Raw genomic sequence first — 14,887 nt, forward strand, 5'->3', positions numbered from 1 at the left:
TTGGTCCTGCCATAATAATGAGATATCATTCACTGCCTCAGGACCACCAATCTGGAAGAAGTAGCTTCTGAAAAAGAGCTATTTCGCTCATTGTGCCTTATCTGGTGAAATAAAAAAAATAGTTTCAGTTAGTTTAGTAGAACTACCAGCGAAAGGTCATATCCAATTGTTAAATGTTAATGATTGCTCTCCAACACTCCAACATACTGGAGTGCTGAAGCAGTAAAAAAATTGGCACATTTGTTTTTGTAAAAATTTAATTTAATGGCTGTTGGGTGGGTGGTGGAAGGGTTTAAGGAACTTTTACTGACATCTAACCCAAAATGTAATTATGCATCTCTCTATCCTTTCTCTTCTCCCTGTGTCTACCTCCATCCCCAGCAGACAGGACGATCTGATGGGATTTTTATGGATCTGAAGTGAGGATGGAATCACACCTGGGGTCCCACTTTAAAAAAATCCACATTCAACACTACAAGCATTTTGAGAGAAACTGAAGCAAGTCCTTTTTTTCCTTGTTTTTTTTTTACTATTACTAACAACAGCAACAAAAACATAAACTGACTGAGGTCTACTTGTATTTGTGTGCATTTTTTAGTTTCATTTGTATTTTTAATGGAAAAAAAAATAGTTAACCACATTTTAAACAAAATTAAAAAAAAAAGATTGTAATGTTTTCGTGTAGTTTGAAAGTTTTAATTTGTAATATATCATACGTTTTTGCCACATTGGGATTGAGAGAATATTGAGTTTGTTCAAGTGGAAAAAAATCATTGTTATGATCACAGTGATAACAACTACAGCAGCGAGCGGGATTGGAAGTGTGCATGCATCAGTGCGTGTCTTTGAGCTGGTGTAGGTGCATGTGCGTGCGTTCAGCTGCGTTTAGCCGGTCCCGTGGCCTCGCTGATGGCCTGGTCTCGGACTTTTGAGGTGTGCGAGTGGTGTGGGGAAAAGTCATACCCAATCCACTGTTAACCACCACCTACCCTCCTCCCTCGGGCATACATAACCCTGCCCATCAGCTGTCTCTTCCTTTGTGTACAATTGATTCAGCAGTCGCCCATCAGCTACTCCCAATTACCACCCACCCTCCGTGCATCCCAGCCTAAAACATAACCATGCTGTTGCTCCATTTGCATCCGGAGCCGAATTGACCGTGGTCTAAAAAATAGCAACAAGAGGAAAACCACTCGAATGGGTCTCATTACTCTGCTACAACATACCAGATGGCATGTTTCCTTGTATTTAAAAATGTGTTTTGTAGCTTGTCAACACCAGAGTAGGTGTACATTGTAAAATTAATTGCAGTGCATTTAGTTACATGCTGCCAAAACGTAAATTTCATGAAAGAGCTCCATTGTGAAAACAAATAAGAAATGCTGAAGAGCTATATTTTAAGGATATGATGAAAGTAATTTAGTATTTTAATTGTTACAAATGTAAAATCAAATATAAAATGTAGACTACTTAAATAATTTTGTGAAATGCAAATTGCAAATGGGAACAAGCATTTTTTGGAAATGCTTAATTGTTATATCTCTCTGTTCTGAAGCCTTATATTCTACCATCTCAACTTATACATCATCTAATGTTTGAGATTGTATGAATCGGTGTGGTTTTACATTATAAATTAGTTTTCCACATTACATGTTTGAAAAAAAAATTGTTCATGTTTCAACCATTGACATTTAAAAATTTGAAATAACTCTCTTGTAACAGTTGCACAGATGTCAGTTTTTCAATTCTAGCAGTTTTTTCAGATAATACAGAATTAATTACGTTTTGTAATAGGTTTGTTACACTTGCAGTTACTTAAATTTACAATTAAATATATAAAAAAACGTCATACTATTGAGAACTTGAGGATTATGCTCCTGCATTGGATGTTTGGCAGGTTGCCTTGTTCGTTCTTTATTGCAAATGGAATGAGGAGCGCATGGAGAAAACGCATGATTCATCTATTTATTTCAGTTTCATTTTACTTAACCCTGATTTTAATGCTTACTGGTACAAAAATTGTATTTAACCTTTTGAGAACCCATTTAGATTATTTGTATATTTTCCAATGGGGACGTAAACAACCATACACTAAACAAGAATGCTTCAAGTAATGTTTTATATTTAATCATCATTAACATCAATCGTTAACCCCCAAGCCATAGCCATATCTCACGGTCTTGTGATGCGACAATCCACCAAGCACCTGCAAACAATTAGATTTAGTGATGGGTTATTGTATTCATCCTTCCACGGAAAGCTTGGACAACCCTCAACCACATGAGGACAGGCCAGGGAAGATGTGTCCACTTGCTCACCAAGTGGAACATGAGGAGCAGCCCAATTTGTGACTGGCCACCCAAGTCAGACATTCGTCCACAAACTGAACTCCTGCCCAGAGAAACAATCCCATTCCTGGTTACATCACAACAATTCACTCTGCCTCACCTGAAGCCGAATTGATTGCTAACCTCAACATCAACCTGAAACTGCTTCCCCAGCCATAGGATAATTTCGGTTTCCAACCAAGATGGTTCACAATGGTGTATCTAATGACCAACCAACGTTTTACAGCAACTGAATACTCATAGTTTATAATGTGCACGTTATCCAGCAGATGGAGCCCCTTGCTAAACTGGAAATATAAATATAAATCTGTTTAACATTCGATGTTGTAGGGTTTTTTTATTCTAAAACCCAATACACAACACGAACATCAAAAAGGAAAACAGATCACGAGTGCACAACAAACCTGGAGCAATATACACTCAAATTAGGGACCGACTTGAGGCACTTTGTCTCGGCTATGCCCTCCCCTGCATCCACGTCTGGTGCATTAACGAAAATTGTTGTGACTAATGAGTGGCTCTGAAGACTGGAAATTTGACGGAATGCTAGAGGTGAGTAAAAGCATTGGTTGAGTAAAGTTTGCCTAGATGGGCACAAGAGCGAGGAAGGGGCAGTGTTTAGGTGAATGCCAATGAGCAACAGAAATCCACCAAAGCAAGCCACTGGCTGATAACCAGCAAGGGACCCTTGGACATTGATAACCTGGAGTGAGTGGCGCAGCGACACGATTGATTGGAGCAAGAAGTTGATGATGGCTTGGCGGAACAACTGCGCGACCTGACAAGAGTGTGGCGCTGCTCAGAATTGTTTGAAAATGTTCTGAGCTCAACCCAAGCACAACCTACCTACATTGTATATTTCTGATGGAAATTCATCCGATCCTGGTGCCATCCATCTTGCCAGAAGGCTAATAGCCTTCATGGTTTTAGTTAAGGTGGTGGGGATCAGCAAGTGACATGTTGACCTCAACCTGGGGCATGCGGGTGATTTCCTCTTTGTGGATCGACAAATACCCGTTAAAAGGAACACTCTGCTCATCTGTCAAAGAACTCTAATCAGAGTGGACCCATCTGTACCAAGGAGAGGAAAGGTTCTGACCTGTGGTCCGTAGGCTGTCTTTACAACGTCATAGAAGCACTTCATGTAATTTATATCGGCATAACATTGAATGTGATTGCTTCCCGACGAAGCCAGGAGTCCTACATCTATTGAGCCTAACCTGGACAGCTCTGCGTATGTTGCTGAAGTCTGTTTTATTTGGGGATGACATCTTGTCATGGTATTCTTTATGGCGCCAATGTTTCTCACCCACCACGGACTGTTATCTCATTTTCATCAAACATCCTAACGCTTGTGAGTGGTGGATCCAAGACATTCGAGGGATTGACGTAGACAACATCCCTCAAGGATGTCCAGTTCTCCTTGACACTATTGTGATCAAAGTTGATGGAATCTAGCTGGCTATCTAGCTTTTCACAGAGGGTCTCTAACCGGCTCCCTTGTAAACCTCAATGTTAAAGCCGCTTGCGAGCCATTTTCCCTGAGGGCGTCCCTTAGGCTGAATGCGGAAATGCAGATTTGAGACAATGGTCAGTCCAGCAGTTTGCACCACAAATGATGTGATTCCTGTCCATCCATTATAAAAGCCCGGCGTTCCTTTTATCAACTAAATAAGAGCATTTCAGAAGCCCTGAATCAAAAAGGTATAGAAAGTGGACCCCCCCCCCTCAAATGTGGTAAAAAATGGATCCCACAGGTCTCCAAAGATTGTCGACCCCCCCCCCACAAATAAATTCTCCCCCCCCCCCCCAAAAGAAATGTTTTTTTGTCGGCATATATGCCTTCACACCCTACATACACTAGTCAGTAATGTCTGCACACATTGGGGATGGGCAGAAGAAAAGGGCATGTTGACAGGCGGCGCCGCGAAGCGCTGAGAAGACCTCCGTGGGAGCTACGGCCGCCGAAATTTTAGCATATTGAATTTTCCATAAAAATATCAGAATCTGCATTTTTATAAATCCAACACCCCATCCCTAGTGCACACACTGACGCTCTTGAAAAACAACAACTCAAAGTAAATGTTGTGATTTGTGAACTGCATACGTTGCCAGTTTTAATTTGTTTTAATATTCTGTATATTGCAACTATATTCGCTCACGTTACTTGTTATATTCATTTATATGTTTATATTATCAGAATAGGACATTGGAATAACCCTGTACAAAATCCATGAAAAATCTATCCGCATAAGTGCATTTCATCCAGATCTCCTTTTGCAAGTTGGAGAAATGAATCTCAGCCGGCTATCATAGTTAAATGAAGGGCTCGAGTGAAAACAAAAGCTGATAGACAATTCGAAATACCGCCGCAAAACATTGCTGAGACTTAGATTGCATCTTCAACCACCTGGCATGAGTTCTATGTGTCCTTACTGAGGAAATTTCTATTTGATATGTTGAATCCCATGGTTTGTGGTGCACACCCTCTCAAACGTATGCCACTGAAGCATAACTCATTTATGCGAGTGGGGGAAATGTCGATAAATTGCGGAAACCAAACTGTACTACGCTTTTGTGGTTGCGTGCTGTGTAGCTGTCCAATGTGCTTTCAGGTAATACCAGGTGTTGTTCAACATGGATATCCGTCGTTTCCCTCGATGTGCTGGGAGCATCTGTAGGAACTTAATTATTTGTGAATTGTTCCCATTGAAGCCCCTGGCAAGTGGAACAAAATTTCAGATATACCAAAAAATATGCGGTACAACCCAAAAACACATTGCAGAGCTACAAATAACCTGGCATCCTTATAATTGACTTCGTCTGCTATAATCCCATGCTAGAGCTACACACTAGGATCTCTTTCTAACCTCAAAAGTTATCCACACCCTCTCCAAATTCTGATACTTTATGCGCTTTGGCAAACAGTATTTGGTGCAGCATTGTGCCAATTTCTCTAACCACGCGGGCAACAGCAATTGGCATTGGCACACTAACATTAGTCCGAGACAAGGCAGGGTGACTGGGTGTGGTGGTGGTGGTGGTGGTGGCGATGGTGGTGGGGTTTTGCTTTGGTTCCCAGAGCCCAGGGCCTTGTGAATGAACTCCCTTTCTCGCTGGGCGGTGGCATCGTGTCGATCGCGTGCTCGGATTCTGAAAGAGTGTGATGTGATTTATTTTCGCGTTTTCTTTTCCTCCGTGGTTTTATTTTCTCGATTTTTTAAATGTGCTGTTATTATGTATCCTATAGACAATGTAGCAGAGAGACATTTAAGCCTCCACCTCGAGCTTTAGTGACATCAACGTGATGTTGAAGGAAATGTTTTGTTTTTGAATAATAATCAACTTTTACTGGTGATGCTTTTCTCATGTACTTTGGTCAAGTCAAACCAATTTATCATGTTGATCCAGCCCATCATTCCTCCAAAGTTATTTAAAATGAGTACCTTTGTGAGAAGTTTAATGACTTTTGGAATGGTTCTTGCAACAGTAAATGTGCATTTCCCCACCATTGGTTGACAGATGAGCAGGGCTAAAGCCTCGTTTGAATTTGGAGAAGCTTAGCCATGAGTGTAATACATGGAGTTATGTTAATGTTGTTCATTTATATATTGCATAATTGGAGTTTTTCTTTTATCACATGCAGCTTATTAATGGACGTAGTAACAACAGCTGCATGGTTATGAGACTTCATATATCCGAACTGTTGACCAGGTCGGCCACCGTTAATTCGTCAATTTGTATGCTTAACCGATGCAAATGGCCTCCAGATCTGGTTCGCTTAAAATAATATTACAGGCCCAATGATAAACTACAACATTGTATCAGCCAACATGAAGATACATTTTAGATATATTCTATTTATTTCAGCAGGAAGGGGCCCAACAAGCAATAAGGCTCAATTTCATGACTTGTGATAGACAACTATAGAAGTTTAAGCGTTTTTAGTTGCCCCCACATTCACATGCATATCTCATAATAGATCTTATTAGCAACCATGACAATTGCTGTGAATGTAATGCCAAAGATAAGCTGTTATTTCCTAGTTTGACCTTCTGGAGAATGAAAAATATTTGAATCACCATCCATTTTAAATGTGTTCTTTACAGAACTTTACTATAAAAAAAGGAAATAAGCTGTCAGTAAATAATGCATGTTCCGGCACTTTGCTTGCAAGTGCAGATACTCCAATCTCGGCTATGTTCAATATTAAATGGCAAAGCACAATACTTCAATAGACTAAGGCACCTTATAATTCTAAGATTTGTGGAAGAAATGTGTTCTGCCAGCCTGGACCGTTCCCTTAAATTTGCTTTTGCCTTTTTAAATATATGAGCACAATGCTACAAGGAGCAGTCGCCTGTAAAAGTTGATTCTAATGTTTCTTCTACTGTGGAAGAAAAAAAAAAGCTTAACTTTATTATCTTGTAAGTACTGTAGTTTTTTTTTACTTTGGGGCTTTTTTGTTTTAATTGACTTCAACAGTTGTGTATCTGCCGAATTATGAAGCGTGAAGCATATGACCCACCCTCCCTCCCTCCCTCCCCACCAAATGGATAAAGAATGGCATATCATTTAAATGTATTAGCATATTTGCAGACTGGATAACATGACACTAATAACTGCAATGTGCAATTTTTGGTGAACGTGATGGGTCTGTTTAGGGGAGGTTGGGCTGGTGGGTGTTGGGGAGGCTCGTTTCATATCGTGTTTGTTTAATTTGGACTTGTAACTATTATTGACATATTCATTTTAGTTTGTCTTTCTGAATTCATGGTTTCACATCCTCTATTTCCATTATCGTCATGTTTTAAGCCGGCAGCGGACTGTATAATTGTTAAACAAATGGGCCGAGTTAAATCATTTTTCAGTTGGAGCTGGTAGACCAGGTCTGCAGCAGGTTTTTTATTTTATTTCAAAATGCCGAGCATAGAAATACTGAATACAGCAGAAATTCAAAAGTTTGAAATTCAATCATCCACAAATCCCTTTAATTCACGGATTATTGGCACTTCGCGGCTGCTCTAATCCCGAGTGGATTGAAAATGCTCCGTGGATCACAAGCCGTGATCTATAGAAATAGCTAGGGCTAACACAGCTGTAGGTGTGATGCTGCAGGGAAATGCAGAGGTAATATTTTATTTTTTTATTTAACAGTGCTGACTTGATTTGTTTTGTAGAATAATATTTCTGCTTTTTTTTCCTTGAATATCAATTCAAGGAGACTCGTAGCAGATGTTGCACCATTTGGATCTTAGAAACAGCTCACGACCTTGCAATCCGCCAATTTTCGTAAATTAATTTAGCCGATAGTCATGTACCGTGCTTGCCCCTGTAATCCGTGTAATTGTTTTAGGTTCACGGAATCGCGTGGCTCTTTCATCCCATAATCCGTGGCACACCATGTTGGAGTGAAAATGTTTTCATGGATTATTTGGTGTTACCTCTGCTGTGCACTGTGCATCTGCAATATGGTGTGTCCCCCCCCCCGGTCACTGATGTAGATTTTTGTAATCCTATAAAGTCCACAATCCTCTGTGGGTGCTTCTTGTGTAGTGGTGGTATTGTTAGGTTCAGCATTGTGCTATCTTCCCAGTAATCTAAGTTCCATATCTTATGGTGGTTATCACAAGTGCAAATCGCACCTGGTGTGCATGTTCTTTCACACCGTATGTAGCCAACCGTGCTAATCGGAGATGTGGGGGACGGTTCGACTCGTCTAAAATGAATACTCGGCCCAATTCATGATTCACCAGCCAGGAGATATAGGTAGCTGGGTTTGTGTGGTGATGTCCTCTCCACCATACACTATATGCTGACCTTAATAGTTCTTCAAAAGCACCTGCCTAACAGTGTATGCAGAATAAACAGAAGACCACAGTACAGTATTTGAAGTCTGCAATCTAGCAGTGTTTACCAATCATACAGTCCACTTGCGCTGTTGGGAGTCGTTGAGTCCATTTGCTGGTGGTGATGTGCTAATGAGGTGAATTCAAGCTATTAGATTATTTCCTGCAGGTGTTCGATCATTTGTCAAGCACCTGTGATCGTATATGCATGTGATTAATTTTGTGTTCACTTTGTTTCAAAACCTTGGTGTGCAAAGACAGCTGTTAAATGTGATTGACCACAAATGAGCTGTTTTTTTATTATTAAAAAAATACTAGAGATTTAATGTCATCTGTTCTCAAACTGAAGTGGACGGTTTGTATTTTTTTAAAGGGGTTGTAGTTTTTGCTTTAATGGAGCTGTCACACTCACCGTTCAAGGAATACGTCCTCCATCTTCTCTTTAGACCTCGGTTGAATTTTAAAACGGTTTACTCATGCTGGTTTGAAAAAAAATACCAAATATGCCCCAATTGTACTAACGGTATCTTAGGTGTGTTAGGAAATTGTTGATACATCACAATTCCTGCACGTGTGGGGAAAAATCCTGGAAGTGACATCACAATGCTTTGCCTGTCATTCCCTAATGGTGTATTTACGACAGCCAGTAGAATTACCCCTCCCTGAGCTGTATGGAGTACCAAGTCATTCGCTCCATATTTATCTTACAACAAATTTTTTGGGTAAAAAATACGCTTTATTTGTGATCCTGGCATCTAGGGTTCGCGTCTGTTTCTCACCCGAGATATGTTGAGTGCTTGTTCACTGAACAGACATGGACATCAGCCCTCCCGCAAGAGGCACGTCTAGGAATCTAAGCTAAGCTGTCAGTCACTGACACAACATTAGGCTACTGATAGACATCAGCTCTGGGGGCTGTAATTTGTATGTGTCCATCAGATGATTGCCATGCAGCGAATCATTCCTGACAAAGCATAATTGAGTACCTTCTGGTACCAGGAAAATAGCAACATATTGCGTTAGTTTTGTAATGTCACCTCTCAGGGCCATTTCCCAACAGGATGATACGAAGTTCTGTTGATTGTTGGTCCTTCAACAGTGTTTATTCGCACAACATAACGCTGGTTGCGTAATTTAGATGTAATTCGTGATGCAATTTGAAACTTATAAGAAATATTATTTTCCTACGAAGGCCCACATTTCCAGTTTGAAAATTAAGACTTAAGGTTTGCTTCTGCACATAAGCACACCAATAAGCGGTTGGATTAGGCAAAGTGTATCGGAGGCTGTATAGTTTGAGATGCTACCCCTTTAAAAACATGCCAATAAAAAAGTGTTTTTGTCAGTGTCCCTCCCAACATATGCTTCACAGATTTACTGAGCGACATTTTATATATAAATATATTTTTAAATTTTATGTTTTGTTTCGCTGTTATTTTCACATTAATGTAGCGCTCTTTATTGCTCCCTCGTGTAAATATATGTAATCTGAACTTTTTTTTGCTCTCTTAAACCCAATTATTCACTGTAATCCGTCCTTGATGTACAAAAGTGTAAAGTTTTAAAAACAAACACATTTCTGTAACAGATAAACTCATGTTTGTGTTTCTAAACGGAGGTTTGAAAAAAAAATACAACTTTTCTGTTTGTGTTTCAGTCTTGCTACTGCATATAAAACAGATATTATGTTTGTCAAAAAAAATGTATACATATTATTTTTATCCACGTGTTAATGCGGTGCAATTACGCTCCATGAACATTGCATTGTATTTTGCATTTTCACAAACCCAGATCGTTTGGTGGGGGCGGTGGGAAATGTCAAGTATTTGTGGCAAGTAATAGGAGTTCAACAATTCTCATGTCTGCCCCAGCAAAGCAAATCACATGGGATGAATGTCACGGCCACTGTTGGCTGGATTGGCTGCGGGGGTTGACATGAACTTATAACGTACAACATACACGATTTTAAAAACATCGATTCTTTCACACGATTCATTGCATGTATCGATATTAATCAGTTAATTGTTATACCCCCCTACTGTGCAGCGTAAATATGTAATTTATCGCACTGTGTGTCATGTGAAAAATGTTAACATGTTTGCCTCCCTGCAAACGAAGCGTGGATTTCAACATTGTAAGTGTTAGTAAACTGCTTTTTTATGCATAATGCAGCTCTGATTAAATAAATAAACATGAGCAGTGTGCAGTGGGTAAACCAGCTTCTGGCTACACATGCAGATGTTGTATTTGTTTATATTTTAGGTACCCCTATTACTTTGCCATGAAGATAACTGAGCGTTGTCTGCATTCGTGAGTGGTCTGGGTTGGGCCATCGGATGGCAATTTGATTAATAGTTCCTGTTATAAGAGTTTCAACATTCCAATTTCCTGATTGGCAAAAACGTTTAATTGACTACAAAGGTTGGTATTTTAAATGTATTTATAGTAGGATTATTGAAGGTAACATGGTTTTTTGAAGTCACTGAAAAACATTTACGGTATCAGCCCATGGGCCTTACAGATAACATGAAATGCTGTTTATTACCACCATTAAACCAAACCGTTGATGCATGCTTCAATCCAATACCTTGTTGAATTGGAAAAAATAAACTTGTATTTTGTATTTGGGGTTATCAAACTCAATTTTAGTGCTATCGTCCAGCGAGCTAATTCTAGCTTTCAGTGCATTTATTGATTTTTTTTTCCCCAATTACACATGAATAGTATTTTTATTGTAAATTATTTTAATTTTGTGCTGCCATTTTTTTCGGTATTTAATCTGAAATTTGCGCCTGGAGGTCAATTCTTGCCAATGCTGGTGTCGGCCTGGTCTTCAACATCGACTTATAAATTTCATAGCTCCCAGCAGGAAATGAACAGACAGCTGAAGTTGGGAATTAAGTTGAACATTTGACTGAGTGCAGACCTTCCACCATTGTCCTCTGATCTCTTAGCTTAAATATAAGTTGAGTTAGTTGTGTCCACGTGCTCCTGGTAAACAGCGATGTAAAAAAATATTATTTTTATACCTCCCTGCTCGGTATTTTTGCCAAAAAATGTTGGAACCAGCTGCAATTTCTATATTTGAAGTTTTCGTGACTGCAAGGATCCATATTTTTTGGTTCTTTCGGTAAAGTCACGTCGGTAAAAATAAAATAAAACAAAAATTAAAACTAAATTAAATCACGACGTTTCGGGCGCAACACAAGCGCCCGTCATTATTTTTACCTATGTGACTTTACCGAAAGAACCAAAGAATACAGCTGCAATTTACTATACAGTACTGGTGGTGGTGGGGTGGGGGAGAGGTGTAAATGACACATTGCCTGTGTATCCCTTAAATTTGTTTGTATTTTATCATAAGCAAGCTAATATTAACACCCGCAGAGCAATCTATGCCAACATTGGCAAAGGTTGAAATGCCACAATGGAAGGTTGCAAGAAACTTCGCTAAATACTCTGCAAGTTCCACTGCGGCACGTATCACCAATCGGCTTGAAATAAACTCTTAAAGAGCATGGCTATGTTGTTAGACGTTTGCGTGTGTAAAACCGCACGCACATTTATGGCAGTGCAGGTTAGCAAGGGAAAGATGCTGTACCGATGACCTCGAGCAAAAAGGTGAAACTTGAACACAGTTTGGGTTTGAGTCACTGCTGTGACATCATAGCCATGCTTTCTGAATTCCAAAACGATCTGGTGTCCAGAGTTGTCACCAGTGTTGACGAAAATTAAACTTATGCCGAATCCGATTGGCCTGATGGCAAGCTTTTGTTGTTAGAAAAGATTGATGTAACGCCCACTGCAAGAGATAATGTGATGACCAGAATGGCGCGATTGACTTACGGGGAGTAAAAATTACATTTACCAAATAATTTGCCCATCAAGAGTATTTTATCTTATTTCACTTGAACGGCTAGTTTTAGAGACCACCCTCAATATACACTGATGCTTTTGGTGGTTTTTGCAAGATCTTTTGTGAACGTTTCTCACGTCTTGTGGCTGATGCACGTTAATGTTTGTAAACGTTTTTATTCAAATGTTTCAAAACAACACAGCACCCTCTTGTATGCAGTAACAAGACTGTTTTAAAGCGATAGAAAAGTAAGATACATTCTTTTTTAACAACATTATACTTGGCCGTGTTATGTGTTGTCACAACACAAAATGTACGTCTGAAGTGTTATCGAATTGAGTTTTTAAAAAAAAACGGTCAAAGCTGTCCTCGTTTTATATAGTCCGGGCGTGATGATGTATTTCCATAAACCATGGCTGTGTAATGCAAAACTAAACCAAACATGATTCTGCAGTATAGAAAAGTGAACTGGCGACGATAATACTGATTTATGACCCGTGGCCCATGTGGAAGCCGAGAGGGTGAATCCTGTTGCTCTAACACTAATTCACTCGGGTGCTCAGACTTCATTCCTAACTTAATATCCTAGCCCTTAACCAAATGTTATTAACAGTATTTTAGCCTGTGGCCCAAATGCTAGGAAAGGAATTGGGATCAGGGAGCCGATATTAAAGTAATGGCTTAAGTTATAAGAATAATGAAGCCTCGATTTATTATGACTGGGACTATGGTGAAATTGAGACGTATGGCAACAATTATGGTTATGATTAATGGGTTATGCTAGGTGTAAAGGGTTAAAGTAAAAAATTTTTTTTTTTATAACTACGTGACTTTACCGAAAGAACCAAAGAGTATGGATTCCTGCAGTCACGAAAGCTTCAAATCAGCATTTAATATGTTTTGATCTATGATTAAGACTGTTCGGACTAGAATAAGGCTTTTTGGGTAAATGTAACATTTGCCGTGAGGATTAATACTACTTCCGTTTGGCAAGGGCCTCTGTCAAGGTTATGGTGATGGCTTGTGTATAGGAAGAGAGTTAAGGCTGGGGGGAGATCATGTCAAATTCATGACTGGCAGCTGGGGCCAAAGTCTGCATCACGTCGCTTTTCCACACTGCATCACTTGGCTTTTGGTTTGTTGTTCATTACGGCGCAGTATCGCATTCATGAATAGTGCCTCCGCAATTGTGGGGTTTCGTTCGTGACATGACCTGGTTCCCCACCATCACCCAAAGCACCCCCCCCCCCCCCCCTCTTGCATCCCTTCCCTTGCTTTTCCTTTACACAAGTTCTCCTTGTATCCCAAACCCTGTGCGCCACCCCCTCTCCTCTTTCAAGCACTGCTTATCTATAACCCCATCCTCTTTCCCGATGAGCGCGTTGCTGGGGACCTGGGAGGTGTAAAGTATGAGGAATTTTGCACCATGGCAGTGGTGATGGCTCGGGAGCTTATTTCTTTGAGACAACATTTAAGTAACGTAATCCTTTAATAGTGCGCGTGCGGCACAGCTGGTTAAAAAAATGCTTGTGTGAGTGCTTGTGCGTGTTTTTTTTGCGTTGTGTGTACTGTCGGTGTCATCGTGGCAGTCGTAGCTTTCATCCGAAGCCGATTGCTGACAATGCATACAGAATTTATGACCGATACATTAACCTGGGCCAGGCGTCCCCCGGGCTCGCTCGGTCTGAACCGAGTCGCGCCTGTTGCTGTGTGGTCATCATTGACACTGCCGAGAGCAAAGCAGGCAGACGCTCTTGGTGCTGCCCACACAACCCCTCAGTCGTCATGGCAACCAACTTGAATAGGTGCTCGCTAACAAAGCAGTGACATTTGTCCGTAGAATAATCTGTGTGTATGGGGGATATGTGGAGCATCTTCTTGGTAATGCACACACTTGACAGGTGGTATCTGGACCTGGCTTGGACGTACTCGACATAAAATAAGCATGATCCCCCAGTGTGCTGTGCCACACTTTCCCCTTCATTTTTATGGTGAACGGGGGGGGGGGGGAGGGTTTATATATACGAGTTGTGTACGTGTGTGCAAAGTATGTATGCGTGTGATTTATACCCAACTGTGTCGCTCCAACTGGCATTCTCCATTATGCACCCGAGTTTTTAGCACTGCCATGGCAGCGTCCTCTCCGAATCCACATTGGCCACGAACAGTATTAAATACTTTGACCGTTTAACTTGTAGAATTTGAATAATTAAATAAGTACATGTTTAACCTTAACCTGTGCCGGAATTATTTGCTGCTGGTTTTGTATTGTTACATCTTGTGTGCCCATCACGATCCAGTGTAAACATCTGTATATACTATGTAGTTTTACAGCTGCATCATTGCCTTTGCTTTTGAGTGAAGTTGGTTCAATTAAGTCGATCGCTTTCTCTTTTAGATTAAATGGTTTGTGGTGGAAATGTATTATAAAACTACCACCCACAGTAACCCATGTGGTAGATAAACATTGACCCATCAACTTCCCGACTCCATATTCTGTCTTATGATGTACGGTACGATGACTGGTACCAGCGGTGTCAAGATCGGCCTCTGTGGAGGAGGCTCGTGAAGGATGCTACTGGGCAGTTGGAGGTAGTCGCCCTCCAACAACAACGGAGGGCGGAGGAGCGACGCTCACAACAACGAGCGGAGCGCCGGGTGGCTAAAGCACAGCAGGTTGGCACAGTAGGGGGCACAGGTGGTGCGCCATCTCAGTCATCTTAGTCAGTCGACCCGTGGCACTTGGGTCTGCCCCGTGACCTGCCAGCAGGCGTTCGACACTTCACGTGGCCTCAAGGTGCACATGGCCTGGCACAAGCGTCGTGGTGACGTCA

At 40.7% G+C, this 14,887-nt stretch overlaps 1 protein-coding gene across 1 annotated transcript in view; it reads left to right on the plus strand.

Moving 5' to 3' along the window:
* LOC116941482 (uncharacterized) overlaps window positions 1-14,532 on the plus strand; it is a 66,913-nt gene extending 52,381 nt beyond the window's left edge. The window contains exon 6 of the mRNA XM_032952597.2: window positions 382-14,532. The gene's annotated coding sequence lies outside the window, so the exon portion shown is untranslated. The remainder of the gene's footprint in view (window positions 1-381) is intronic.
* The last annotated feature ends 355 nt before the right edge of the window (window positions 14,533-14,887 follow it).

Source organism: Petromyzon marinus, chromosome 1 (assembly GCF_048934315.1).
Source record: "Petromyzon marinus isolate PM22_M1 ecotype Great Lakes invasive population chromosome 1, UKy_Petmar_22M1.pri1.0, whole genome shotgun sequence".
NCBI lineage: Eukaryota > Metazoa > Chordata > Hyperoartia > Petromyzontiformes > Petromyzontidae > Petromyzon > Petromyzon marinus.